The 27069-nt window shown below is 40.7% G+C and overlaps 1 protein-coding gene and 1 long non-coding RNA gene across 4 annotated transcripts in view; one reads left to right on the top strand and one right to left on the bottom strand.

Annotated features, from left to right (window-relative positions):
* MTUS2 (microtubule associated scaffold protein 2) overlaps positions 1–27069 on the bottom strand; it is a 429611-nt gene that overhangs the window by 317574 nt on the left and 84968 nt on the right. The gene's annotated exons all lie outside the window — the stretch shown is intronic.
* On the top strand, positions 646–26766 carry LOC144336224 (uncharacterized). The gene is made up of 2 exons (XR_013407838.1): positions 646–1432; positions 23416–26766. It is a non-coding gene; the product is annotated as an uncharacterized LOC144336224 (long non-coding RNA).

The following is a 27069-nucleotide window of genomic DNA, read 5'->3' as shown; positions in this document are numbered from 1 at the left end:
CACTTGCCACCACATTTAGATAAATCTAAAGAAATGTTCTACAAGGCCCGATATTTAGGGCAATGGTTTGAACTAAACCTTTGTTTTATCATTTACAATTTCCTTTTAAACTAGGGTCATCCTTTGATGCACAATATAAAGGCATCAAAGATGAAGGGTTTCCTTATTATTTCTGATTTAATCACCAAATACATTTAGACTTCGTTCCGTTGTATATATATGAGCAAAACACCCAAGCATGGATCAAAACTGAAAGTAGGCACAGAGTGAGGAATACAGTTGAAGGCAACCTAGCAATTTTTTTTTAAATGTTTGAATTAACAACATGAGTGACACATGGCCAGCATCAAAAATTTTAAATAATGATTAGAAGATAAACGAAAAAACTAAAATTACCCCACATGTCACCATTCAGAAATATTTACTGTTGACTTTGGGAAATTATATTTTCCATCTTTGCTCATGTAAAGATCGCCAGTTCTTTTTTTTGTTTTTCCTTGATATGGAGTCTTGCTCTGACACCCAGGCTGGAGCACAGTGGCGCGATCTCGGCTCACTGCAAGCTCTGCCTCCTGGGTTGAGGCCATTCTCCTGCCTCAGCCTCCCAAGCAGCTGGAACTACAGGCGCCGACCATCACGTCCGGCTTTTTTTTTTTTTTTTTTTGTACTTTTAGTAGAGACGGGGTTTCACTATGTTAGCCAGGATGGTCTTGATCTCCTGACCTCATGATCCGCCCGCCTCAGCCTCCCAAAGGGCTGGGATTACAGGCGTGAACCACTGCACCTGGCAAGATTGCCAGTTATTTTCTTTTTCATTGAGGTGTATAATTCACCTTCCGTAAGATTTTCAAAATCATGTTATTGACATTTAATATATATGCACTCACATCTGTTTGTATCCTTACATTTTCTGGTATTTATAATGTGAGATAATCCTCAAGACCTCTTTTGTCCATCCTTTCCTCTCCTTCCTGTCGCCATCTGAGTCCCGCTGTATTGTCTGTCTCTGAGCAATTCCTAACCAGTCTCCTCTCCTCTTGTTTCACCTTCTCTAACCCACTCCCTATGCCACCCATTTTGTGGTCTTTCATTCATAAATCTCACTCACTCCTCATTGAACATTATTTCCTGGTCCCGCTGCATGTCTTCATGGCCTGAGGAAAGCCTGCCTGCCCGGCAGTGGCCCAGCAGGTCTAACCCCATCCTGCTGCTGCAATGCGCCACGCCTCTACAAATTCACACGGCTATTCTGTCTGTCCCACCTGCAAACTCAACTGTTCCTTCAAGTTTGTCTCTTCTTCTACTGCCTTCTTTGATGTCCCAAACTCAGACACCTTTGCAATACATTCACTTACTCTGTACGCACCCCCATGACAGTATCACATCAACATTTGCTTCAACACTGATCTCACCAGCCTGCAGCCCTTGAAAAGTAGGGATAGGTTCTTTTCAGGTTTGTATGGAGAGCACTTTGCTAGGTATGTGGCATACCCCCAAAATTCAATAAACATCTGTTGAATACATTAATCTTTAAAACCACACTGCTTAGCAGAAAAAATGGAAGTGTTCGATATTAACTAAGCTATGGGACAAGCACATGGAGAAATGTGGCTCCTGTCAGTGTGCAGCTATCGAGCCAGAGGAGAATCAGGGCAAGCGGGGCCCAGTGCAGCCACGTGTGAGCTGGGAGAGGCTGCATCAGTCAGCCCTCTCCACAGACAGAACCAGGAGAATGTGAAATACACACATGCACAGAGATTTCAAAGAATGAGCCTACCCAATTATTGGGGCTGGCAAGGCCAAAATCCACAGCGCAAGCCTGCAGGGTGGAAACCTGGGGGCAGGAGCTGATGTTGCAGTCTTGAGGCACAATTTCCTTCTTTTCAGGGAAGCCTCAATTTTGCTCTTTAAGGCCTTTGAAATGATTGGATGAGGTTCACCCAAGCTAAAGAGGATAACTTCTTTTTCTTAAAGTCAGCAAATTATAGATGTTAACGACATCTACAACATACCTCCATGGTAACATCTAGATTCACATTCAAGTGAGTAAGTGGGTACTCTGGCCTAAATGAGTGTCTAGTGAATAACCGGGTACTCAGGCCTAGCCACGTTGACACAGAAAACTGACCATCCTGGAGGGGAAATCCAGAGAGAGTGGAAGGACAGGACAGAGGCCTCTCACTCACACTTGGACAGGCGGAGTGGGTATGATATCAGGTAAAGATCTCTGGAGGAAGTGCTACTAAAGCGAAGGTTTTGAGGCTAAAGAACAAGTTAAGTGGTATGGGAGCAGCTCGATGGCTGGGGCCAGAAGCAGGGGAGCAAGAAGCATGTGGGTACAGAAGAGAAGCCCAGGAGCCCAGACAGAGGGGGCACCCAAGACAGCAGCTGGGGCAGAGGCTGGTGATCAGAGCACTGAACACTGACTGAGCACTGACCACATGCCCGCCACTGTCCAGTGTGCTTCACGTGCATTTTCTCGTTAATCCTCACAATCGCCCCGTGATATGGATATCATTAACCACATGTGCTGATGAGAAACTGGTGTACAAAGTGGCCAATGAACTTTCCAAGGTCTCCCAGCTCCTAAGCAGAGAGGCAGGACCCCAACATAGGCATTCTAAGGTCTTCAGGCTATAGGACCAAGTAGAGCAGGGGTGTCCAATATTTTGGCTTCCCTCGGCAACACTGAAAGAATTGTCTTGGGCCACACATAAAATACACTAACAACAGCTGATGAGCTAAAATTTTTTTAAAATCACAAAAAAAATCTCATCAGGTTTTAAAAAGTTTACAAATTTATCTTGGGTCACATTCAAACCCATCCTGGGCTGCATGGAGCCAGCAGGTTGCAGGCTGGACAAGCTCGAAGTAAAGGGCACAGATGAAGAAATTACTTTAGCTTTGGATAGAAAAAGGAAAGCAGAGCTAAAGACAGGTAGATAGAGAGGGGTGGGTGGCAGCAAAACGGGAATTCTACAGTCTGGTGGAGGTTTGGAGTAGCCACTGTGGAAAATGAGGCAAGAAAGGAAAGAATGGGGAATAGGGCCATAGGTTAGCACGGAGAACAAAGACTTCAGAGGCTGACAAGGCACAGGATATGACTACAGGTGTCAGCTCTTCGCATGGGATTGAAGGTTACTGCAGTCACAGAGGGAAGGAACTGAGAAGACCTCCTCCCCGTGGGTTCTCAGTAGAGGGCAGGAGTTAAGGGAAAGAGGAAGTCCAGGTATGAGGATAGCCCACCAACCTCAGTTGTGGTATTTGGAGAAGTTAAATGAGTGTCAAAATAATTCACATACTTAGCTATACTCCTCTCCTCGCTGGTCTACTCCAGATAGAGTCTGTTAAAGACAGTGAACACAGGTGTCTGAGTAGAATATACAGCTCTGGCTTCAGAAGAAAAGAGAATCCCCAATTATGGCTATCCTTTGACCAATCCAGTGGGATCATCTCAATTTTGTACATTTGCTACCGACTTTATTTCTGCGGATCGCAGAATGCAGTGAGGGGATGCCTCCAACAGAAAGCTGTCTCGTTTCCGTCTGTTCTGTGGCTCTGTGTAGCACGTGAACTGAGTCATCTAACTATTGTCTTTGTTGGCTAAGCTTAACCAAAAAGAAGTCCTCTGGATTTCAAAAATCATCATGAAATAAAGAGTTTGTCATTTAACAACTTCATTTTACTGAGTGATTTTTACAACTTCCCAGGTAAAGCTATTAGTCTTCAGAGTATAAATCCTGTGGCAGGCATCTACATGTTGCCTCTGGGCTCTTGAAAGACCTAAGGTGCTTTGGCTGAGAAAACAAAACAGCCAGAGGGGCTGTATGAAACACTGTTCTTGTAGAAACAGCACGGCACGTTCTTGACGAAGTGTTTATATTATTCAATAAAATAGCTAGAAATGAAAACATTTAGATTCATTGTTTCTTCTATCATTTTAGGAGATATGAAATTAATGTTAGATTTGCTTCTGTTGACAGCAGTCATGTTGCTTGGCAACCTTAAGTGTTTCTTGGGTTGAACTGCAAACAACTCAAGCAGCTACTCATTTTTATTATTATTATTATACTTTATGTTCTAGGGTACATGTACACAACATGCAGGTTTGTTACATATGTATACATGTGCCATGTTGGTGTGCTGCACCCATTAACTTGTCATTTACATTAGGTATATCTCCTAATGCTATCCCTCTCCCCTCCCCCCATCCCATAACAGGCCCAAAAGCCACAATTGACAAATGGGATCAAATTAAACCAAAGAACAGCTACTCATTTTAAACCAATGAAGCTGCTCAAGAAGTTCAATGTGATGCCTATCACATACCCCATCACTCACACTGATGCAAGAGATTTATTTGTAAGATGCTACCACTATTGGAGGTAAACACCTACACCCCATTGGCCCTACAAGCTGTCTTATAGTTATCAAAGTGATATTTTAGCCCACTTGATTTAGTTTTCTATTTCTTTATTAACTATGAAATAATTGGCTGACATTGGACTTTTAAAATTTATTTTCTAACTGTGGTAAAATTCACGTAATTTTACTATTTTTAAGCGTAAACTTCAGTGGTACTAAGTACATTTACATTGTTGTGCAACAATTACAACCATCCACCTCCAGAATCTTTGCATCTTCCCAAAGTGACACTCTATACCTGTTAAACAGTAACTTCCCATTCCTCCTTCTCTTTAGCCCCTGACAACCACCATTTTACTTTGTGTCTCTATCAATCTGACTACTCCAGGTACCTCCTATTAGTGGAATCATGCAGTATTTGTCCTTTGTGTTTGGCTTATTTCACTCAGCACAATGTACTCAAGGTTCATCCATGTTGTAGCATGTGTCAGAATTTCTTTTCCTTTGAAGGCTGAATTGTCTTCTGCTGTATGGATAAATGACATTTTGTCTAACCATTCATCCATCAACGGATGCTTGGTCTGTTTCCACCTCTTGACTGTTGCAAATAATACAACTAGGAACATGTATACATAAATATCTCTTCACAAGCCTGCTTTTACATTTCTGGGGTATATATCCAGTAGTGGAATTGCTGGGTGACACAGTTATTCTAGTTTTAATTTTTTGAGGAACTGCCATCTTGTTTTCTATAGCGGGTACACCATTCTAGTCCAATCAGCAATGTATGAGGGTTCCAATGTCTCCACATCCTCACCAACACTTGTTATTTTCTGGGCTTTTAAAAAAAAAAATAGTAGCCAACTTAATGGCAACCAGATTTTATGTGCTTTATTTTTTCATATCTCTACTTCTTTAGGTATTATACTATATTGTAATAATTTACATTAAATTAAATTACGCTATGTTGTAATGATTTACATTAAATTAGAATATCAGTATCCTCCTCCGCTAATCTATGACCTGCAATGGAAAGAACCAAGTCTTCTTCATCTTAAATAGCCTCTAATTCAAACAGGCAACAACATGCCTAGTCCTAAAATAGAAGTTTCCTGAATATCTGTCCCATTCCTCACTACCAATGGAATAATGAGGCTTTGGGTAAGAGGTTCAGGGTAGACTGAGAAAAATCCTGAATGCCAAGCTAAGGTGTTTACCTTATTGACAAGGGAGAGAATTATTTGTCATTTTTGTAAAAGGATGACATAGTCAAATATTTGGCAATGGTGTGTTGATCTAAGCACCTAGAGTCACAGAGTCCACTTACCCGCACAGTACCCCCTGGAATGAGGGCAGCGGGTATCTGCAGGGGGATGGCAGCCTAGGGATTGAGGCGGGAGGCCTGCACACACTACCACCGTGTTCTGAGAACACTTGGGTTTTATCCTTTAAGGAGACTCCCAGTTTATCCAGGGCTCTCAATATATCATTCAGAAAAATACGTTTTTCAAGAGTGTGTGTGTGTGCATGCGTGCGTGCGTGCGTGTGTTTTGAGATGAGTCTCGCTCTGTCGCCCAGACTGGAGTACAATGGCATGATCTTGGCTCCTCCACTCCCAGGTGTAAGCAATTCTCCTGCCTCAGCCTCCTGAGTAGCTGGGATTACAGGCATGCGCCACCACGCCCAGCTAATTTTTGTATTTTTAGTAGAGACAAGGTTTCACCATGTTGGCCAGGGTGGTCTCAAACTCCTGACCTCAAGTGATCTGCTCATCTTGCCCTCCCAAAATGCTGGAATTATAGGAGTGAGCGACCGCACCCAGCCAAATGTTTGTGTTTTAAATATTAAAACAGAAATACCAATGTGGTAAGTTAACAAATGAAAATGAAATATAAATGAAAATTACATTCTCAGAGTGAGAAGAAAAAATTTAAATGAAAATTATAAATACAATGAATCACAGAGTATTTAAACTACCCATGAAAAATGAAAAAAAAAATAAGTAGCTACTATAAACAGAAAACAATAATTTTGAAAAAAGAACAGTGAAAGGAAGCAAAAGGGATAATATTTAGAGAAACTAAAACAAGTGCTGATTGTAAATGAATAAAACTTTCAAGTATTGACAGAATATTAATGCAAAACAGGAAGTTTTAAAAAAATCTGAAGCATAGAAACGTCAGGGATAAAGAAAAGGAAATATGCTAGAAATTTAAATTTTGCTCTTTACCATAGTTTTTACATTATTTCCAATTTTTAAACACTTTCTAGCACCTGGTATAGAACAGGCATGGAACTAGGCACTGGGGACAATATAGATAGTGGCTGATCATTAGAAATTGTCCACAAAAGCTACATTTTAAAAATTTTCTCCTCGAATGACATATTTTTGTGACAGAGTTTAAAAAGACTGAAGGAGAGAGCCACTGACACGGACAGGGATGTGAATTTATTTAAATAAAGTAGCATCATTTAGTCTTTTTTCTGTTTCTGATCAAGAAGGTAGAAATTTCAATTCCTATAAGAACCTCTAAAAGGTAATCAAATAGTCATAGGTGGTGACAGAACCCAGAGTGAGGGCTGATTTAGACAGACAGTGACTTGGTCCCAGTGGAATGCTCTCCCCATCTGATATGGTTTGGCTGTATTCCCACCCAAATCTCATCTTGAATTGTAGTTCCCCTAATTTCCACATCATGGGAGGGACCCGGAGGGAGGTAACTGAATCATGGGGATGGTTATCCTCATGCTGTTCTCATGATAGTGGGTGAGTCCTCATGAGATCTGATGGTCGTATAAGGGATTTTTCCCCCTTTACTCGGCACTTCTTGCTGCCGCCATGTGAAGGCGGCGATGATTGCTTTCCCTTCCGCCATAATTGTAAGTCTCCTGAGGCCTCCCCAGCCATGTGGAACTGTGAGTCAATTAAACCTCTTTCCTTTATAAACTACCCAGTCTTGGGTATTTCTTCATAGCAGCATGAGAACAGACTGATACAGCGTCATTTCCACCAACCCAAAGCCTCCTGTCTTTCAGGGCCCAAGTGCAACCTAGCCCCTTCTCCCTCCTCAAAACCTCAACTGCTTACCTGGGATATCAGACCCTTACTCAGGGGACTCAATCCAGGGGCTGTTTTTGCATCAATAAAGAGTACAACTTTCTGCTCAAGATTTAGTTATACAACAAGTATACCTACTTGTACTACACTTGATATCCTTTAGCCTACAAGGAACCTCAATTACATGTTTTTATCCTGACAATACAGCAAGAAGTGAGGTTTTTAGAAGTGAAAAAGTGGGCCAGGTGTGGTGGCTCACGCCTGTAATCCCAGCACATTGGGAGGTTGAGGCGGGCGGATCACCTGAGGTTGGAAGGTCAAGACCAACCTGACCAACATGGAGAAACCCTGTCTCTATTAAAAAACAAAAATACAAAATTAGCCAGGTGTGGTGGTGCATGCCTGTAACCCCAGCTACTCGGGAGGCTAAGGCAGGAGAATCGCTTAAAGCCGGGAGGCGGAGGTTGCAGTGAGCCAAGATCGCGCCATTGCACTCCAACAAGGGCAACAAGAGCAAAACTCCACCTCAAAAAAAAAAAAAAAAAAAAAAAAAAAGAAGTGAAAAGGTGAGAGTGTGAGTGAACAGCAGAGCAGGGACTTGAACTCAGGCCTTCTCTCTGGAAGTTCTGTTATCTTTCCACAGCCTGGCATTAGCCAGAGAAAGCCTTGCATGGAACTCAATTTCATTATTATATATCTTTTTTAAATTCCCCATATCTATCTACATGACATTGCCTGTGCTCGCTCACTCTACCTCTTGCATATGTGTGTGTGTGTATTTCATTATATAAAATGAATTTGATATAGGGAAATAGGGAAGTCTTTTTTCTTTTTTTTTTTTTTTTTTTTTTTTTTTTTTTTTTTTTTTTTTTGAGGCGGAGTCTCGCTCTGTCGCCCAGGCTGGAGTGCAGTGGCGCGATCTCGGCTCACTGCAAGCTCCGCCTCCCGGGTTCCCGCCATTCTCCTGCCTCAGCCTCCCGAGTAGCTGGGACTACAGGCGCCGCCACCACGCCTGGCTAATTTTTTTGTATTTTTAGTGGAGACGGGGTTTCATTGTGTTAGCCAGGATGGTCTCGATCTCCTGACCTCGTGATCCGCCCGCCTCGGCCTCCCAAAGTGCTGGGATTACAGGCTTGAGCCACGGCGCCCGGCCGGAAGTCTTTTTTCTTAAGCAACATAAAGATAAGCTCTTTAACGCCCACATCTTCAACATCCATATTGGTTTCTGCCTTGTTACTCAAGTATCCAGCACAGAATAAAAGCAATAAAGCAATGGGCTCTTAATCAATATTTCTGTAATTATTTTTAGGATGAGAGCAATCAAAGACATTTTCAGGGATCCATGCCTAATGACATCCGTCGAGCTCATCCTAAGATAGTTTCCTTAGGGATAAATGAGATTTATTTCTTATAGCTGTCCCATAAAATGACCATATTGTTACCTCTAAAAAAGTAATAAGGACTTATGGGGAATTTTATGATCACTGAAATAACACTCCCCTGAGAAATTCAGGAAGATGGCAAAATTTCAAATGCTCTGACACTTTGTTAGGGAGTGCTGTGGCATTTTGTTCCATGTATTGTCAATTTCAAAACATGACATGACTTATAAAAGTGGCTTTTATCATAATCTTTTCTGAACATAAGCACGTTCTGCTTTTTCTTGCTGTATCGATGATTTTACACAGCCTTCTTTCATCTTTTAATTTTTGTCAGAATGCTGTAGAGATTGTTTCAGCCCGACTTTGATCTCCACTGCAAGAATGAACTGAATTCAATAATAGAGGGAATTGCAATGCACATCGGACCCCAGGGGGATCAGCCCGTCCTTCAGTGGAGGGTTCCTGCCTCACTTCACACTGAAATTTAACTCCTTCTCCGGCCCCTGCTAACTACAGGTCAATTAGCCTTCAGTCCCTTTCTTTGTATTCTTCTCTTATTTTTAAGTGGTGATACATTTCCAAAAAAATTCTTTTTTCTTTTCTTACTTCATGCTCCATGTTTAGAAAATATAAGCGAATAAACATTTTTTAAAGTCTCCAATAATCCCAACTATTAACATGAAAATAGAAAGTAATCTAGGAATTTATCTTTTATTATATATTTTAATATATAAGTATAAAAATAGTCTCATGCATAATACTGTCTTGATTTTTTCCATTTAAATAATCATGGATATTACGGATATTTGTGAAAATATATTTCACTACAACAAGAATGAAGGTGCATTGTTTTAAATACATCTGTTTATTTTCTCAAGGTAATTCCTTATGTGGAATTATTTGAAAGAAAGGTATTCATGATATGAATACCTTTAAGGTTTCTTTTTTAAATATTAGTAAAGTATCTTCCTTAAATATAACATCAATTTGTGATTCTGACCTCAGTGTATGAGACTGCCCAGTTTGCCACAGACTCACCAATACTCTATGTATTACTATCCCTTTCAATCTTCATCAGTCTAATAATATTGTAGTTAATTTGTTTTATGATATCAATTGTAATGGCAAAAAATGTATCATAAGTTTGTTGGATATTGGTTTCGCTTTTCTTATGAATGTGCATTTATGGCCTATGCCCATTTTGCTAATTGAACATGACGTATTTTTATGTATTCTTTTTACTGATTTGTAAAGGTTCTTTACATATTCTTGTGATTGTTAATTTTGTGTCAAACTCACCGATCCACAGAATGCCCAGCTAGCTGATTAAACATGATTTCTAGGTGTGTCTGTGAGGGTGTTTCTGGAAGATATTAGCATTTAAATTGGTGGACCGAATAAAGCAGATGGCCTCTCCCAATGTGGATGGGCACCATCCAATCCTTTAAGCGCCTGAATGGGATAAAAAGGCTACAGGAGGTTGAATTTGCTCTCTTCCCTGACTACTTGAACTAGAACAGGGATGTTCTCCTGCCCTCAGTACTCCTGGTGCTCAGGTCTTCAGAATCAGACTGGAATCTTTCCCTGCAAATTTTACTTGACTTTTTACCTGAAGAACATAATCAGATAATTTATATATACCAAACTTATAATGCTTAACGAACTAAAGTTTTTAAGTTACTAAATTTCACAAAAGAGATATTTTCAAAATATCACATAAAATAATATATGAAAACTTTTTGTCATATATGCTTTCAAACTTAAAATTCCTAATAGCAGATCTCTAATTGCTTTCCACTATTTACTAAGCCATTTATCTTTTTTTTTTTTATGCAGTGCCCACAAGGTCCAGCACCAAAAGAAACTATATGAAAGCAATATAATCTTACCACTATTTAGATTGTTAAAATTAGTTTTGGGGAATTTATTCCTCAGTTAATCTGGCCCGATGTATACCTACGTACTGAGATTCAGGATTTTATCCTATCAGCACTACCATAAGAGTTTAGATTTCCTTAAATGAGAAAAATATATGTGTATGTTTTAGATATATAGCTCTGGAATTATGAATTTCTATTGACAATACTAAATACATAGGTAACATATCTTGTATGTCCTCCAATTGTGATCAGAGAAAAACGTACAAGAAATATTAAGAGCCTTTTCTTTAGAGTTTCTGAATAAAAACGTGAGAAGCAGCAAACTTGTGTTCTGGGGTGCTAAAGCATCCTGCAAATCTTCAGCTCTGGAGTCACAGGACCAGACAACTGGGATCCATGAAAGCATCCCAGGACTCACCGTCCACTCCCTCACTTCACAGGAAGGACACTGTCACCCACAGGGATCAGGTGATTTGCCCAAGGTGACAGTGCAAGTCAGTGTCTAGAAGCCCAGTCTCCTACAGTCCTAGTCACTGTCCTGCCCAGCATGCTGCCTCTCTTGAGTCTTTGGGAAGGAATACAAGGCCGTGCCAATTTCTGTGCTCAACACACAAACACTCACACTTACCCCCACTGCTCTCCAGGGATCGCTCACGCAGAACCTCAGCCAGTACCGATATGCTGCTAACAGACTCCCACGAACGTGGGGCAGCTGAACTCAGCTTCCCATGAGCACTCAGCAGAGGGAAGATCATAGGACACTGAGAGTCTAGTTGGCTGCCAATTTATTAATATGTTGTAGGACTTCAACAATGGAACATCATCCTCAGACTCAAGCTACACATGGATGCCTCCTCCAATAAGCCATGGTGCCACATTAGGTGCCTCTCACCCTGGTGTGCATCACGGGATGAGGACATCGGAGTGTCCATCACTAACCTCACCCTGGGAGGGTGATAAGAGTCATCTCACCTCTCCTGGCATCCGTCTCCTCCTCTGTGGAATGTCTGTGGTCACCTGGATAATATCTAGGGTGCCAGTATCACTATTCTAGGCTTCTGGGATGGTAAACAAGGGCTTGGGAAGAAGGAAGCTAGTGATGACCACGAAGAGAGCCCGAGAGAGACACAGGACTCTCTCAAGGCAACGTATATTTCCTGGATGAGTAACGAGGCTCCAGGCAGAGAACACGTCTTTTCCTTAATTGTAATAAAAACCAGGGAGACGTGGTCTATTTTTCACGCACCTTCGGAGCCACTGTTGCACACAAAACTAATAGCACCTGCTTGAAACAGTAGCAGCTCTTTGACCTCCAGCCTAATTAGCAGGTTTCTCCAGTGAAACCATCGTGACAGGGTCTGCCCTGGCTCATTTCCTTCATTAACAAACCTTCCAAGAGGCAACAGAAGTCTCCTGTGTCAGCACCAACCTTAGAGGCACACCTTGCAGCTGACAGGGCCCGAGGTGTGGTGGCATTTTTCATTTTCTAATCAAAGGGGTCGGAGTAAATGGGTGTTGGCAGTTGACAGCTGCAGCTGTCTGATGTGTCAACTCCTTGCCATACACATTTTCTAATAAATCGTGCTGGAAAAAGAATTCACCCCTCAGCTTTCTGTCACAACAGCTGTGGTGGGAGATCCTTGGGTGGCCACTTTCCTGTCACACTTATCTGTGCAAGAGGTGGGGAGTATGTGCATGTAGACACACTTACATCCGTACATTAACACTCATGCACAGGAATGGCATGGAGGAGCCCTGCATTACTGTGGTCGTGTTTTTAATACTCAACCCTGAAAACTGAGGAGAGTGAGTGGGGAGGGGCACCAGCATCTGCTAATACTTAACACGAGCATGGAAGCCACTAAAAGATGTGCAGGAGGGCAGCTCTTGGAGCTGCCGGTGGCCCTCTGTCCTCATGCACAGGTGATAAGAATGACAGGGGTCCAGGGCCTGGTCAGGCAAGGGCAGGGCGTGCTAACTGGAAGTCCGCGTGGGTCACAGCAGGCAGGGAGACACAAAATGCTGTGGCTGCAGCATCCAGAGAAACCCACCCATTTTAACCTCACACTCAAGCTGAGGGGGCTATCAAGAAAGGAAAGGATTGTAAAATAGCTCATTCTTTGCTCACAGAACCTCAGCACACAAAAAGAGAACCAAGTACTCAAACTAGAGAAAGTATCATGGACACAGTAAAGAAATACTCCCAGAAAAGGGGTAGGACATGAGTTAATCTTTCAGAACTTCTTGGAAGAAGTAACTCTACCTAGCAATGCTGGGAAGAAACACTATACTTGCAGTCAACTTGAAATTAGTACAGCAGTCTCCCTTTATCCATGGTTTTAGTTACCCAGGGCCAACTGTAGTCCAAAAATATTCAGTGAAAAATTTAAATAACAATTTATAAGTTTTCAATTGCACGCCATTCTGAGTAGCAACATGAAATCTCACGCTGCTCTGCTCAGTCCCATCCAGGATGGGAATCATCCCTCGGTCTGGGAGATTCACTCTGTAAACCCTGCCTACCCTGAGTCACTTAGTAGCCATCTCAGTGATCAGACAGACTGTGGTGGTGTCTCAGTGCCTGTGTTCAAGGAACACTTATTTTACTTAAGAATGGCCCCAAAGTGCAAGAAGAATGATGGACTGGCATATTATTACAATTATCTATTATTGTTGTTCTTAATCTCTTACTGTGTCTAATTTACAAATCAAACCTGATCCTAGGTATGTATGTATAGGAAAAAACATGGTATATGTATCCTTTGGTACCACTGAAGGTTTCAGACATCCACTGGAGGTCTTAGAACTCATCCTTAGGAATGGATAAGGAAGAACTGATGTACATAAAAGAACTATAGACTAAGGCCCCTGATATAAAAAAGCGAAATCTCAAGGTCTTGGCTACATTGAGAGAAAGTTCTCACCAGTTCCTTAGGAAGGAAGAACTAGACAAAACCTACCACACATAATCTAAATTTATTGCATATATTTAGGGTAAAAATAATACATAGTAAATACATCTAATTCTATCTTATGGATTTAGTTATTCTCAATATATCCCTGTTGTCTTCATAAAGTTCTGACTTGCTTGACAGATGTCTGAATGGAACCCCACACAGCCCCTAGCACAACAGAGAAGATGGGGCCTAGGGGCCAGGCATGGAAGTAGATTTATGGAAGCTGGCTCATATTTTATTTACGTCTCAGTGTGCTCCAAGTTAAAACAGCACATTATTCACAGATATCTACATACCAACACAGTAAAGACTCAGCAACAATCCTATAATGCCTGGTTGGTCTGGTTGATATCATGCCTGTTATGGCCCCACCACCATTAAGTAGAATAAACACACGCATTGTGTAATTCAGCTTAACATGTATAAGACTTCTTTTTAAAGAATCAATTGAACACTGAGTATCACTGAGTTCAAATGCCTCCTTTTACTGATGAAGAACCTGAGGCCCAAACGAGTAAATTAGCTTGCCTAAGGCCACCCAGCCAGTTAGTTTTAAGAGCTGAAGGTAGGGCCCAGTGGTCCTGGCTACCAGTCCACCTCTCTTTCCCTAGGTTTCATTACCTTGTGAAGCTAAAGGAAATCAATAAATTATATTTTCATACGTAATTATGAACAATTTATTAGATACAAAGATATGTTACTTTAATGCTTACAATCTTTACAATATTTAAATCAATTATCTTTTCTTATGATTTTTTGACAAGATGAACTAAGTCTAAAGGAAACAGAGAAAGAACAATGCCTAGTCTTTAGTGACTCTGGTTATTGGTTACTCCGGAATATGTGGCTGGCTGACATGCAGCCTGGTCAAAATCACCCTTACAACTAGCCAGAAAGGAGCCTTCAGATGCCAATGCCAAATTCACACATTCACATAGGACTCCTTGATATTCAAACTCCAGTTGGGGAAGCTATTTTATTGACATCACCAAAGGAGGTAAAACTGTCTCACAAATGTACGACCTGCACATATTCAACCGTGTAAGAACATTCAACAGAATGCATCAGCTTAGCATCGAAAAGTTACCACATTCACCTAGTCTAGTCTGTTAGCTGACTAGACATATTCATGGCAGTTATTGTATTAATAGGATCTAGACATTCTTAATCACAATGTCTGCAATATTTCATTTTAGTGGTACCTGCTAGCAGATAAAAAAATCTACATTTCACTTCATTTATCCTGTACATTTCTCTCACATCTTGTAATACTTTCTATTCAGATGGCTCTGGCTCAAGAATGAGCAATGCAGGTGCCTGCAGTAATTTAATAGCTCTGTCATCTGCATGGCAAATTCATGGGGGTAAGATGTGTATGCCACAGAAACAAAGTTACCTTTTTATCTAAGCACCCACTTAAACAAGTTTTCTGTTTAAACAGTATTTCAGAAGTAATCTGGCATTGCCTTTAATTGAAAATACAAATTTCCACAATTTCTACACCTTAAGAGATCCCAAGAACCACCTCAAGCTGAGGTGTTAGCTCTGACTCTCATTGCATCCCTGCCTGAGGAGGGCAGGGCAAGCGAGCAGCTGGACAGGAGGACTTCAAGAAAACCAGGAAGAGGACAATAGAGTACCAATGGCTCCTTGTTCCCTTCTCAGTTAGTCCCCACCACGACCATCTTACTATCTGCACCTCAAGCCCCTCACTTCCCTTCCTTACTTCCTCCTCCATCTTTCCTTTCACTTAATGTATTTCTCTCCCCCCTCCTACTCTTCTGTCTGTCCAACTTTACCTACCTAGAGTGAAACTATTATATTTATACACTATGAAGGTATCTTGAACAAAATGTCAAATTACGTCTGCTCTGCTGTTCTTATACATAAGGATATGGCTCTGATCACAATAGATGATTTATTCCATCTTCTATGAACTAGTCTTCTGATCAATGGTATGAACTTGTAAAATAAGCAATCAGCTCCCTGGTTACTGGATCTTTCTCCTCAGAGCATAAGCATTCTTATGTGCTTTAAAAAAAAAAAAAAAAGCAAACACAAAACAAACAAACTTCTCCTGCTACGGTTCTTTCCCTTTTCCTCACCACACTTCTCAACAGTAGTAGACACTCTCCACCTTTACCTTCCTTACCCCCTTGTAACCCGATTTCTGCCTTCATACATTTTGTTAAAAACTTACTTCAAAGCTACCAGTAACATCTTTTCTTTTTTCCTTTTTTAGACAGAGTCTCGCTCTGTTGCCAGGCTGGAGTGCAGTGGCATGATCTCAGCTCACTGCAACTTCCGCCTCCCGGGTTCAAGCCATTCTCCTGCCTCAGCCTCCCGAGTAGCTGAGACTACAGGTGAGCGCCACCACGCCTGGCTAATTTTTGTACTTTTAGTAGAGACGGGGTTTCACTGTGTTGGCCAAAATGGTCTCGATCTCTTGACCTTATGATCCGCCCACCTCGGCCTCCCAAAGTGCTGGGATTACAGGTGTGAGCCACCGCGCCTGGCTACCAGTGACATCTTAGTCACAGTCTGCAGATCCATTCTCCTCAATATCGAAACATCTCAGCACCACAGCACAGATGGTTTGACCAGCCATCTCTTTCCAGGAACCTCTCTCCCCCAGCTTTGGTGATGCTGACACGCCTCCTCCTCACTGACCAAGCCTTCTCCAGCTGTCTCCCATCTCCCACACCCACAACCCAGATAGATACTCCCTGCACAATGTGTCAGCTTCCCTCTTCCCGTTTCATTCTGCATGCACTCCCTCAATGATGTCAGTCACGATTCCAAACATCACTTATTTTCCATGGCTACTCTCCTTATTTTCAGCCCCAATCTGCTGGAGGTAGTTATAGGAATGGATGTATGCTGCTGCGGATGTAGTTACAGGATGGATGTCTGCTGGATGTAGTTATAGGAATGCTTCTCAACATGACCAAACCCAAACTCATCAAAGCCCCATCAATAAAACTCATCAAAGCCCCTGTACAATCCTGTACACAGTGTGAAATGGCACCTTCTGACTCGATCATTCCTATTGTAACCCCCTAGTTCAGGTTTCCATTAACTCTCTCCTGCTAACTGCTGCCTGTTACAGGAGCCCAAATAACCTTCTGATATAACCATATACATTTTTTTCTTTTTCCTTGCAAAAAAAAAAAAAAAAAAAAGGAGAAATTATCAATCTCTTCACTCTGTCTACTGCCTTCAGAAAAATACCACAAGGGTTTTTACGAACCTTCCCAGAAGACGGCCTACACATGTTACAACAATGCAAGAAAGCACGTACTGTTGGCAAAGTTCCCATGAGAAGCAAGATTCATCTAGAAGCTATGTTTGTTTGCTTGTCGATATTCTCACTCTGCCACAGTCTCAAGTGAAATTAGAGTTGTGACAAAATGTGACCTCTGACCTAGAGTTTCTGCTAAGATAAAAGCAATAAAATGTATGAAAATGTTTCCTCCTCTTCCTTTCCACCTCCTTGCATCTCCTCATCTTTGTTCTGGTACCGGACTAATAATCCAAGATGCTCGGCATTAGAGAGAGGGCTAGAGCAAGAAAATAACTTCCAAGCATCTCATAGCTCTGCATTTTACAGAAAAAAGCAAGGCAGTAAAACCTTTGCACTGTTCTCTGTTATTGTTCTAAAATTTGTATCTTATTAAGACAATGAAAAAAATAACAAAAGTGAACTCTGGCCCAGAGGGAAAGCATCATTAATTTTGGCAGAACCAAGATGCCTCACGCCCAGTTTCCCTTCTCCAAACTACTTTATTCACCACTATCATATTAATTTTCCTTGAACACAATTCTATTATTCCTCACTTAAGACCATAAATGGTTTCATTTTTTTTTAACAGAATAAAGTCACAGAATGCCAGCTCTTGAGGGCCCAAATTGGTCAATTCATTTAATCCAATCTCTCTGAACTTCATGATAAAAATCTGAGTCCAGTAAGGTTAACTGACTTTCCCAAAGACGATTCCATTATTGAAAATGCTGGGGTTTATGCATATTACACATGCTAATATGTCATATTTCTTATCTAAAATATGATTTCCATAGCTCCCAGTATCTTTTCTTCATTAAACATATTGAATGGGCTAGAACATCCTAGAATATGGCACTTACAAACTTTATAAACCTCTAGAGAAACAATATGATTTCTAAGTTAGATCCAGATATCTGAGTTAAGGTGGACAAACTAGGAGTTACTGAAGCAATAAGAAAATATTTTCACTTATTAAAGGCAATGCTCAAAAATACTCAGAAAAAAGTGTTCTCCTTTGTAAATGTGTGGGAAGGAAGCAAAGAAAACAGGAAAGAGAAAGAACTGAATGTGTGGGAATAATTGGGAAAATTAACAGCAAGATTCAGTAAAAATGATTCTATTTTTTTCTCATAAAGAATACTTTAAATTTCATAATTACAGATTCCAGGGAACTAGATACTGAAATCCATCAGTGACATTTGTTTGACTTCCGCATTTCCAGAGGAAATCAGAAGCTTATTTTAGTTTTTGTTCTCACTCTTCTCTTTTTCACCCACCCAAATTGGGTTGAGATGTTTGACAAAGTAAGCCCTAATACAATGGAAATTAGGCTCTAGCAAAATGAGAAGCTGTGCAAAGCCCTTTAAGTACTGTGAATCAAATGTTCCCATTCTTCCAACAGACATTGAAAAGGCACAGAAATAAAATCAGATCCAACTCTCACTTTGTATTTTGAGCAGAGGTTTTAAATGTCATCAGCTTAGATTAATGTATTAGTCACCTTGCATAAGTATGTTTCATTTACAGGGAAGCCAAGTGAATATATTCACTCAAATGGTAATGTGCTAAAGGCATGGCATAGCCTTTTTAAATAAAGAAATCAAAACATGATTTTCGTTGTCTATATTTTGTCAATGTCCAAACCACCACAAGTGTACAACTCAGAAGAAAGAGATTGCCATGAAAATCATCAACCTCCACTTTCATGTCTCAGAAATGATGCTTTTTAGCTTAACACTCACTCAGAAGGCTATTCACCATACATGTGCGAGGTGATCATAAAAATTCAGAACCAGAATATATGTCGTGTGCCTGACTCAGATGTCAGCAGAAGCATTTTCTTTCCTCCATGAGAGATACATTAATCTATCATGGTCATCTTCCAACTGAGCTGCTGAATCCTCATGCACATGGCCAATGGATGGAAATGCCCACAGAAACATTATTATTATTGGGCAAAGCCCTTTTCTAAGTACTCTGCAGATATTAATTCCATCTGATGCTCCCATCGACCCTATTGATGGCTTCACTTATTTTAATCATTGTTTATATTATTATTATTTTGCAATGAGGAAACAGAGGCACAGAAAAATTAAGTAACTTGCGCAAAGTCACGAAGCTAGCAAACAGCAGAGGTGAGATGTGAGCCCAGGCAGTGTATCTCCGGAGTCTGCATTCTTCACCACTACTGTATCATCCCTTCAGTATGGGGATGTATTGGCTAAAGGGTTCAAAGTTTCAGGTATTCAGGAGGAGTAAGTTCTGGAGCTCTAATAAACAGCATAAGGTTGATCATTAATAACACTTTATTATGTACTTGAAATTTGCAAAGAAGGTAGATCTTAAATGTTCTCACCACACATACACACACATATACACAGAAGAGGTAACTATGTGAGGTAATGGATATGCTAATTAACTTGATTGTAGTAATCATTTCACAATGCATATGTATATCAAAACATCATAATGTCAATATACACAATCTCTGTTATAATTCAAAAAGGTTAGAAGAAAAAAAAGGTTGTCTAAGAGCCTTCTAGGGACCACTAAATGTAAAAATAAAATAAAACAAAAAAGAAATAAAAACGAATACAGAGAGAAGGTGGAGTTTAACCTTCTACGGAAATGTTCAAACATACACAGCAAGTCAAGGAGTACAATGAATCTTCATGGTTCCATCACCCAGCTTCAAATATTTTCAAATATTTGTCAATCTTTTTTCACCTATCTTCTCCCACCTCTAGTTTTTTTTTTCCCCCCCTTTGGTGGAGTATTCTATAGCAAATTCAGAAGGTTGTCAATTACTTAAAACCAATGTGGAAGAATTCCATCTGAAGACATAATGCAGTAGTGCTGAGCCAGCCTGGAGAGGACCTGCAGGGCCTGAGGTCTTTCTTCACCTCACTCAGGGTGCACGGATACTTCCCCCTTCCTGTGCCTCCTCCCTCCCCTGCCCACCACATGCTGTGTGGTCTTCAATCACAGTCTTGCTAACATTTCCCTGCGTCATGGCTTTATGTGCATAACCCTGTCTCCCCACTCCCTGCAAGGGTTAGTGAGGACTCACCCTTGTCCAGGTCATGGCAGCCCCGGTGCTGAGCTTATGCTTACCACATAGAATACACTAAAAGAATGTAGGATCAGGAAACGGAAAGCAGATAATCTAATCTTCAGAAAACAAGCCAGCCAAGAAAACTGAAGCAGTTCAACTAGACATTATGTGTACTACAAATAAAAATGTTCCCCAAACCTTCAGTTTATCTTATAAGCAGAAATGGCCAACATCCTTAAAAATAAAACAAAACATGCTTGCAATCTAATCCTATCTCTGGGTGGAAATCATTGTCTGAGTGTTTCTGAAGAGAATGAACAAAGACATCATTAAGAGTAATATCAAACAGGCAATGGCTTCTCTGAAGTCTGACCTCACAAGCCACCTTCGGCTGCTTTTTCCATGAATAAAAAATGACTCTCTCTTTGCCGATGAACATGAGATGGGTTAATGGCTGTTTCCGTAAGAGTTATTAATAACATTTCTTGTCAACCCTGATCTTATTTAAAAGGCATGTCAGACGTAGAAAATCAAATGTGTTATGTATGTAAATGTGTTTTATAGTATTCATCAGTGTACACCCTAAAGTTAACATTGCAAAAAGCTTTCATATTAACCCTCATTTTCATTGATTAGACTTCCAAAAGGCTAGCAATTTTCCACTTCAGATTATTATCGCCAGAACCCAAATCCTATTCAATAATTAAAAGAACATGTACTTATTTTAAATATTAAAACAAGAAATAAAACTCTAGAATTTAATGAGAATATCTATACTTGATCTTAGCCAAAAGGCCGAGAATTGATTAATGAGAATATCTAACCTCATCAAATCAAGACATCTAAGTTTGGAAATTTTGAAATTCTCTCAGGAATAGCCTCAAAAGTAGGGTTTTAGCCCAATTATTTAAAAACAAGTATATGCAAGGAGATATAAAGGTTACTGGACACTTGTGAGACTACTAAGTCAGTCTGTATGATGTTTATCTCTGAATATATTTAGAGTTCAAAGAGTTTTCTACTCTTTGACTTAAGTAAATTATCTCTATGTATACCACAGTCAATAAAAATGACATTTTAGAGGTCCTCAAAAACTGTGAGAGCTATAATTATGAGCTTCATCAACTATCAAAATCCAAGAATAAAGTAAAAATATGTTCCCAATACAAAATACTCTCAAAGATACTTAAGTCAAAAATCTCTTTTTCCATGCCCTTACATAAGAGAAAAAGTTTCTATTGGGAGAGAACTTCCCTTAAAATTCTACTATTGTAAAGGACAGTGTCCTTCAGTGTGAGAGATACTAAAATTATTAAGAGGCATAGCCCCTACCTGCTAAGAGCTTATAGTCTGTAGGGGAGAGAGGACATAAAAACAAATAACTACAAGAGCTAGTAGGTAATAAAAGTGATACAAGTCAAGAGCCCTAGGGGTTTCCAGGAACAAAAAAATCACATTGAGGGATTTTTAGAGGAAGTAAAAATTGAAATGTATCTAAAAGTGATAGAATCTGCAGAGAGAGATGGCAGGTGGTGGGGGTAGGGATAGAAAGCTGGGGGAGGTGTATTCCAGAGATGAATGGTTTAAATCAAAACCAAAAGGCAGGAAAGCACAAAGCCCTCATTAAAAAACGTGAGCAACACATTTTTGTTACTCACATTTCGCTAGTTGGGAGTATATGTCAGGATGGTACGCAGGAAAGATAGGAGGGCCAGGTCATGGAGGACCTGAAGTCTGACAGGTGAAGCAGGCATAGGGGCACCATGCAGCAATCGAAACGGGGTCAAAGGGAAAATTACCAAGGACCATGTACTTTGTGGATTAGAAAGCCAAGGTATGCCAGGAAGAGCTCAGGTGAGCACTACCACAGTTTTAACACAGATGAGGAGAGAGAAGAATGAGGATGGGGTAAGTGCCAGAGAAAAAGAATTTACCAGAAATGATGAGTGAACAGAAAATACGGCAAAAAGCAGGCATGACATGGCCACGTGCAGTGGCTCACACCTGCAATCCCAGCACTTTGGGAGCCCGAGGTGGGTGGATCACGAGGTCAGGAGTTCAAGACCAGCCTGGCCAAGATGGTGAAACCCTGTCTCTACTAAAAATACAAAAATTAGCTGGGTGTGGTGGCGCACGCCTGTAATCCCAACTACTCGGGAGACTGAGGCAGAGAACTGCTTAACCCGGGAGGCAGAGGCTGCAGTGAGACAAGATCGTGCCACTGCACTCCAGGCAACACAGCAAGACTCTGTCTCCTCCCCCCCCCCGCCCCCCCAAAAAAAGCAGGCATGACATAATGCTGATTTTGAAATTCCCAGTCTGGGTTGCCAGGAGATCACAGATATCATTAAAAGACAGAGCAACTTCCAGAGAAGGGTTTGGGTTGTACTAAAAAATGAATTTGTTTTCTGAAAAAGTGTCCAGTTTGCGGTGAGTTGATACCCAGTTAGAGATACTTGATGGCTCATTTGAAATGCAGGTGAGTAGTTCTAGAGGGACATCAGAGCTAGAGATATAGACATGAGCACTGTGTCCAAACTGCTAAGGGCTGAAACTGTAGATCAGATGACAAGGTGAAGATTAGAGAGACCTGAACAGACACATTGTGAGAATAAATCTTGGGGAGCTCAAACATGTGGACTCAGCACCCAGGAGACAAACAGCGCCACGATGAAGTGGCAGGCTACACCGGGAATGGCAGCTTCTCAGATTCAGGAAGTTTTCTGAATGCTCCAACAGCACCGCTCCCCTACCAAAGATCTCCTAGAGTTCATTCCACCTTCCAAAAGGCGGTCTGGCTTACGATCCCTTCTGAGAAACGACCTGACATCCTCATCAGAAATTAACCCTCCACTTCATGCCACTTTGCAGGCTCTGAAAACATACATCCTTTGCCAGGATTATTTATGCGAACGTCAGCCTCTCTACCCACCTCCCCAGCTGTAGCTCTACTTCCCTATCATCTGAATACTTCTGTACGGCAGAAGAAAAAAAAAAAAAGGAGAAAAACTTCTAATTTTTATTTTTTACTTGTTTTTTCAAATTTTTTGCCCCATAATTTCTGTTCTTAGGTTATGCCATGGAGAACACACGGCAGTATGGCAGTATTTGAAAAGAGAGGAAGAGAAATGGTAAAGGAAAGCTGCAAATATCACATTCTCCATGTACTTCTCTGATAGATATTTTCTGTTTCTTGGGCACCCAGTAAATGAAGTGCTATTCAGAATACATGATGACATAGGATTTTCCACATAAATTATTCTATCCTTGGGTGATACGATCTATTTTCATTAATGATTAATTTATGAAACCTATGTCACCCTATTTTCCCTCCGCACATGTTCCCAAAGGTTTTGACTTTAAGTCACATCTGCCTACTCACTGGGAAAATCAAGTCTATCCCTAATTACTGGTTAATGTGATAACCAAGTACAGGTTGAGTACCCCTTATCCAAAATTCCTGGAACCAGAATTGTTTTGAATTTTGGGATTTTTCAGATCTTGGAATATTTTTATTATACCAGTTGAGCATCTCAAACCCCAAAATCCAAAATCCAAAATGTTCCAATGACTATTTCCCTTGGGCATTGTGTCAACATTCAAAATAATTTTGGATTTTGAAGCATTTTGAATTTCAGATTTTCTGATTTGGGATGCACAACCTGTATACATGAGGCAATAGTATGTTTCCAACTCTAAATTCTACAGCACAGTCATTATTTTTATCAGTAAGTTTCTATCACCTAAACTATATTTGGGATTTTTTTTTCATCTCTGGACACACCCAAGGTGTGGAACTAAGGAGCCACACCTTGGGTCAGACCTATGATGTTAAGCTTATGCTTAAGTTCTAAGGTAGAAAATTACATTCCCTCCTTCAATGTAAATATGTTTTTGAAAAGCTATGGGTCACTAATTTAATTTGTAGTTTTATTCGAGGCTCAAAATGGGCCAACCTCATAATCTTCACATGACGAATTGGTAAGGGAATGAAGGGCATGCTATCCTGGGGCTCTCCTGGGGGCACGATACACATGCAGGTGCTGTGTGAGTCCACAGGAACTGTGGCTACTCGCTGAAGATTACAAGGAGACAACCTGAACTCGTAGCGAGCGCTTCCCAATGAGAGCCTCAGAGGTGGCTTCTGCGTAGAGCGGAACCCTCTCTCGCACTTGAGCGTCCCGCAGGGGCTGGCTGACAACCTGGGAAGCCTGAGGGGCCTCTCAAGTCAGCTCTGACTCTATGATTTGCTTTACTAAAAGAAAGAAAATATATTCAAAGCATGCACATATCTTCCCTGTATATGGCAGCTTTCAGAAGGAAACAGAGTAGGAAGAACACCAGCCCAGGACCCAGGGCAGGTCAACCTGATCTGTTTGCTCGGCTATAAAATGGGTGGTAAACTGGATGGCAAGACACCTTCAAGTTCTGAGGACCTATGCACGTAATTCATTTCCCTGTGCCTGTCTCGTCTGCCAGAACCTTGTGGAAAAGGTAAAAAGACATAGACGGGCACCGGACTTAGAAAGCCTCTGCTCAGTGGGGTTGGGCTAATGGCCTGAAGCCTGAGCCCAGGGTAGATGGGGACTCCATATGGAACAGCTGAGACCCCAAATGGCCCTGCCATCTCATGTCCAGGGGGATGCATGGGGCTCCGATTTCCACATTCATCATCACTTGCCCCTCAGGACCCAGGGAAACAGCAAGGAAGAGTCCCAGGAGAGCCAGGCTAGCCTAGGAAACACTCATGAATTAACAATGAGTCACTTAAAAGTGTCCCAGTATAGCATGCCACAGTCAGTGTGGACATTGTTTAGACTGTTAATATGCACAAGCACCTACAAATATGAATTACACATTTGCAAATACCATACGCACCACATAACGATGCTTCAGTCAACAACAGAACACATACACGACAGTAGTCCTGTAAGATTATAAATAAGCTGAAAAGTTCCTATTGCCTAGTGGTGTCTTAGCCATCGTAATGTCACAGCATAGCACATTACTCATGTTTGTGGTGTTGCGGGTATAAACCAGGCCTCCAGGATAGCCCTGGTTTATCATATAAAGGTGTATGATGATGTCCTAGACCTTCATATTCACTCACCACTCCTTCTCTGACTCACCCAGAGCACCTTCCACTCCTGCAAGCTTCATTCATGCTTAAGTGCCCTATACAGGAACACCACGATTTTTAGTTTTTAAACCATAGTTTTACTGTCCTTTTTCTATGTTTAGATGCTGTTACATACACCAATACTCGCTAATGTGTTATAATTGCCTACAGTATTTAGTACAGTAAATGCTCTCCAGGTTTGTAGCCTAGGGGCCAAGGCTATACCATATCACCTAGGTGTATAGTAGGCTATCTCATCTAGGTTTGTGGAAGTACGTTCTATGATGTTTGCACCATTAGGACACTGCCTAACAACATATTTCTCAGAACATATCCCCATCATTAAGCAATGAGTGACTATAGATCCTCACCATGCTCGTGTTTCAGATTTTGAAACATCTACTCTGCATGACATAATCCCTAATTACAGCAGTATTCCTTTAATGAATCCTATGTGAAAATAGTGTCTGCAAAAAGACCAGCTTTCCAAGAAGAAAAAAAGGGACCAATTCTGATACCACATTGGCTGTTTCCATGAGCTGAACCAGCAAAGCTTTCCACACATCATCTCTGCAAACACAAGAAAGAACAGAGAATGAACAAGCTTGGAGAAGAAAGCTTTGTTGGATAGATATATACCATGTGAGAAGTTGATCTAAGGACTTTCAGCTCTCTCAAGAGCTTCATATTTTGTTTATTCCCTGTCATCAAAGCACCATCTCTTCACTAAAGCATAGAAACAAAATGTTTCTTGACATTACACCTAATAACAAGTATAGGTATAATGATTTAGTAGTACTTAAGACAATTCAAATTCATGGGAGGTTTTTCTGTGATTTATTGGTGAAGTAAAAATTACATACATAGTAGGTAGCTGATAATTAAAAATCGATTCTAACATATGTCTCTTAAAATAGAAAACAATTCTGGATAGACATTCATATAAAAATGTCACTTTTAATATGAAGTCTTTAAACTGGGAGTTATTTTCTCTAGCACATACAGCTCTTATCCCCTGGGTGTTCAGGGGTCCCTCTCTAGTATCCTTTGGAGCAGAGGTGAGAAGAAATGCCCTAAGCACACCTGCAATTATTCTGTCCACACCTGTCAGCTCTCGGTCAGCAAAAGCTGCTGTTATGTGGACATGGCTCATCTCCCCTTGAGGTGAATTTTTTTTAAGACATCAAAATCTAACTCCTTTGTTTGAAAGATATATATCATATGATAAGTTTTTCCTTCATACTACTTTCTCTAAAAGAGAAACATGTCATCGGGTATTTTATTAATAAAAATCATGATAAATAGTTGCTCCTGTATTTTAAAATCATCAGACTGCTACTATGCACATGCATTTCTAAAAACATGAATTACGCATTTGCAAACAGTTTTTTATTACATTCATGTTTCAGATTTTGAGACCACTTACTGTGTAATGATGTAATCACTAATTACAGTGATATTCCTTAAATGTATCCTGTGTGAAAGCAGGCCTGAGCTACAGCACCTTCAGAAAACACCCTTAGAAACTGCTTACAAACACATCAAGACAAAGGGAAATGTAATGTATTACTTTTAGAAATAACTAGGTAGTAGACCAAAATTTAGAACTATGCAAATGTTCCACACATCATCTCTGTAAACTCAAGAAAGAACAGAGAATAAACAAGCTTGGACAAGAAACTGACAAAATAATAAATCAATTGATCGCTCTCTCTCTCTTTCATACTATTCCAGTTTGATTCAACTTCTACAACTCCTTCAAAACAACTCTCTACATGGAAACCTCTAAGACTTTCCTGGGCCTCTGGCAAGGTCTTGAAAACATCTTAGATGTCATGGTTTCCCATCCAATAAAATTGACTTTGAAGTGGAGACTGGGATGGGGTTTGGTCATCAAAGGCACAGTTGAATGGGAAACCTCCAGATCTTCCTCAGGGACAGCAGCTATTGTAACGTGCTCTGCAGGTTAT

Source organism: Macaca mulatta, chromosome 17 (genome assembly GCF_049350105.2).
Source record: "Macaca mulatta isolate MMU2019108-1 chromosome 17, T2T-MMU8v2.0, whole genome shotgun sequence".
In the NCBI taxonomy this organism is placed as follows: domain Eukaryota; kingdom Metazoa; phylum Chordata; class Mammalia; order Primates; family Cercopithecidae; genus Macaca; species Macaca mulatta.
The sequence above is the reverse complement of the archived record's forward strand: the minus strand, read 5'-3'. Positions and strand labels throughout refer to the sequence as shown.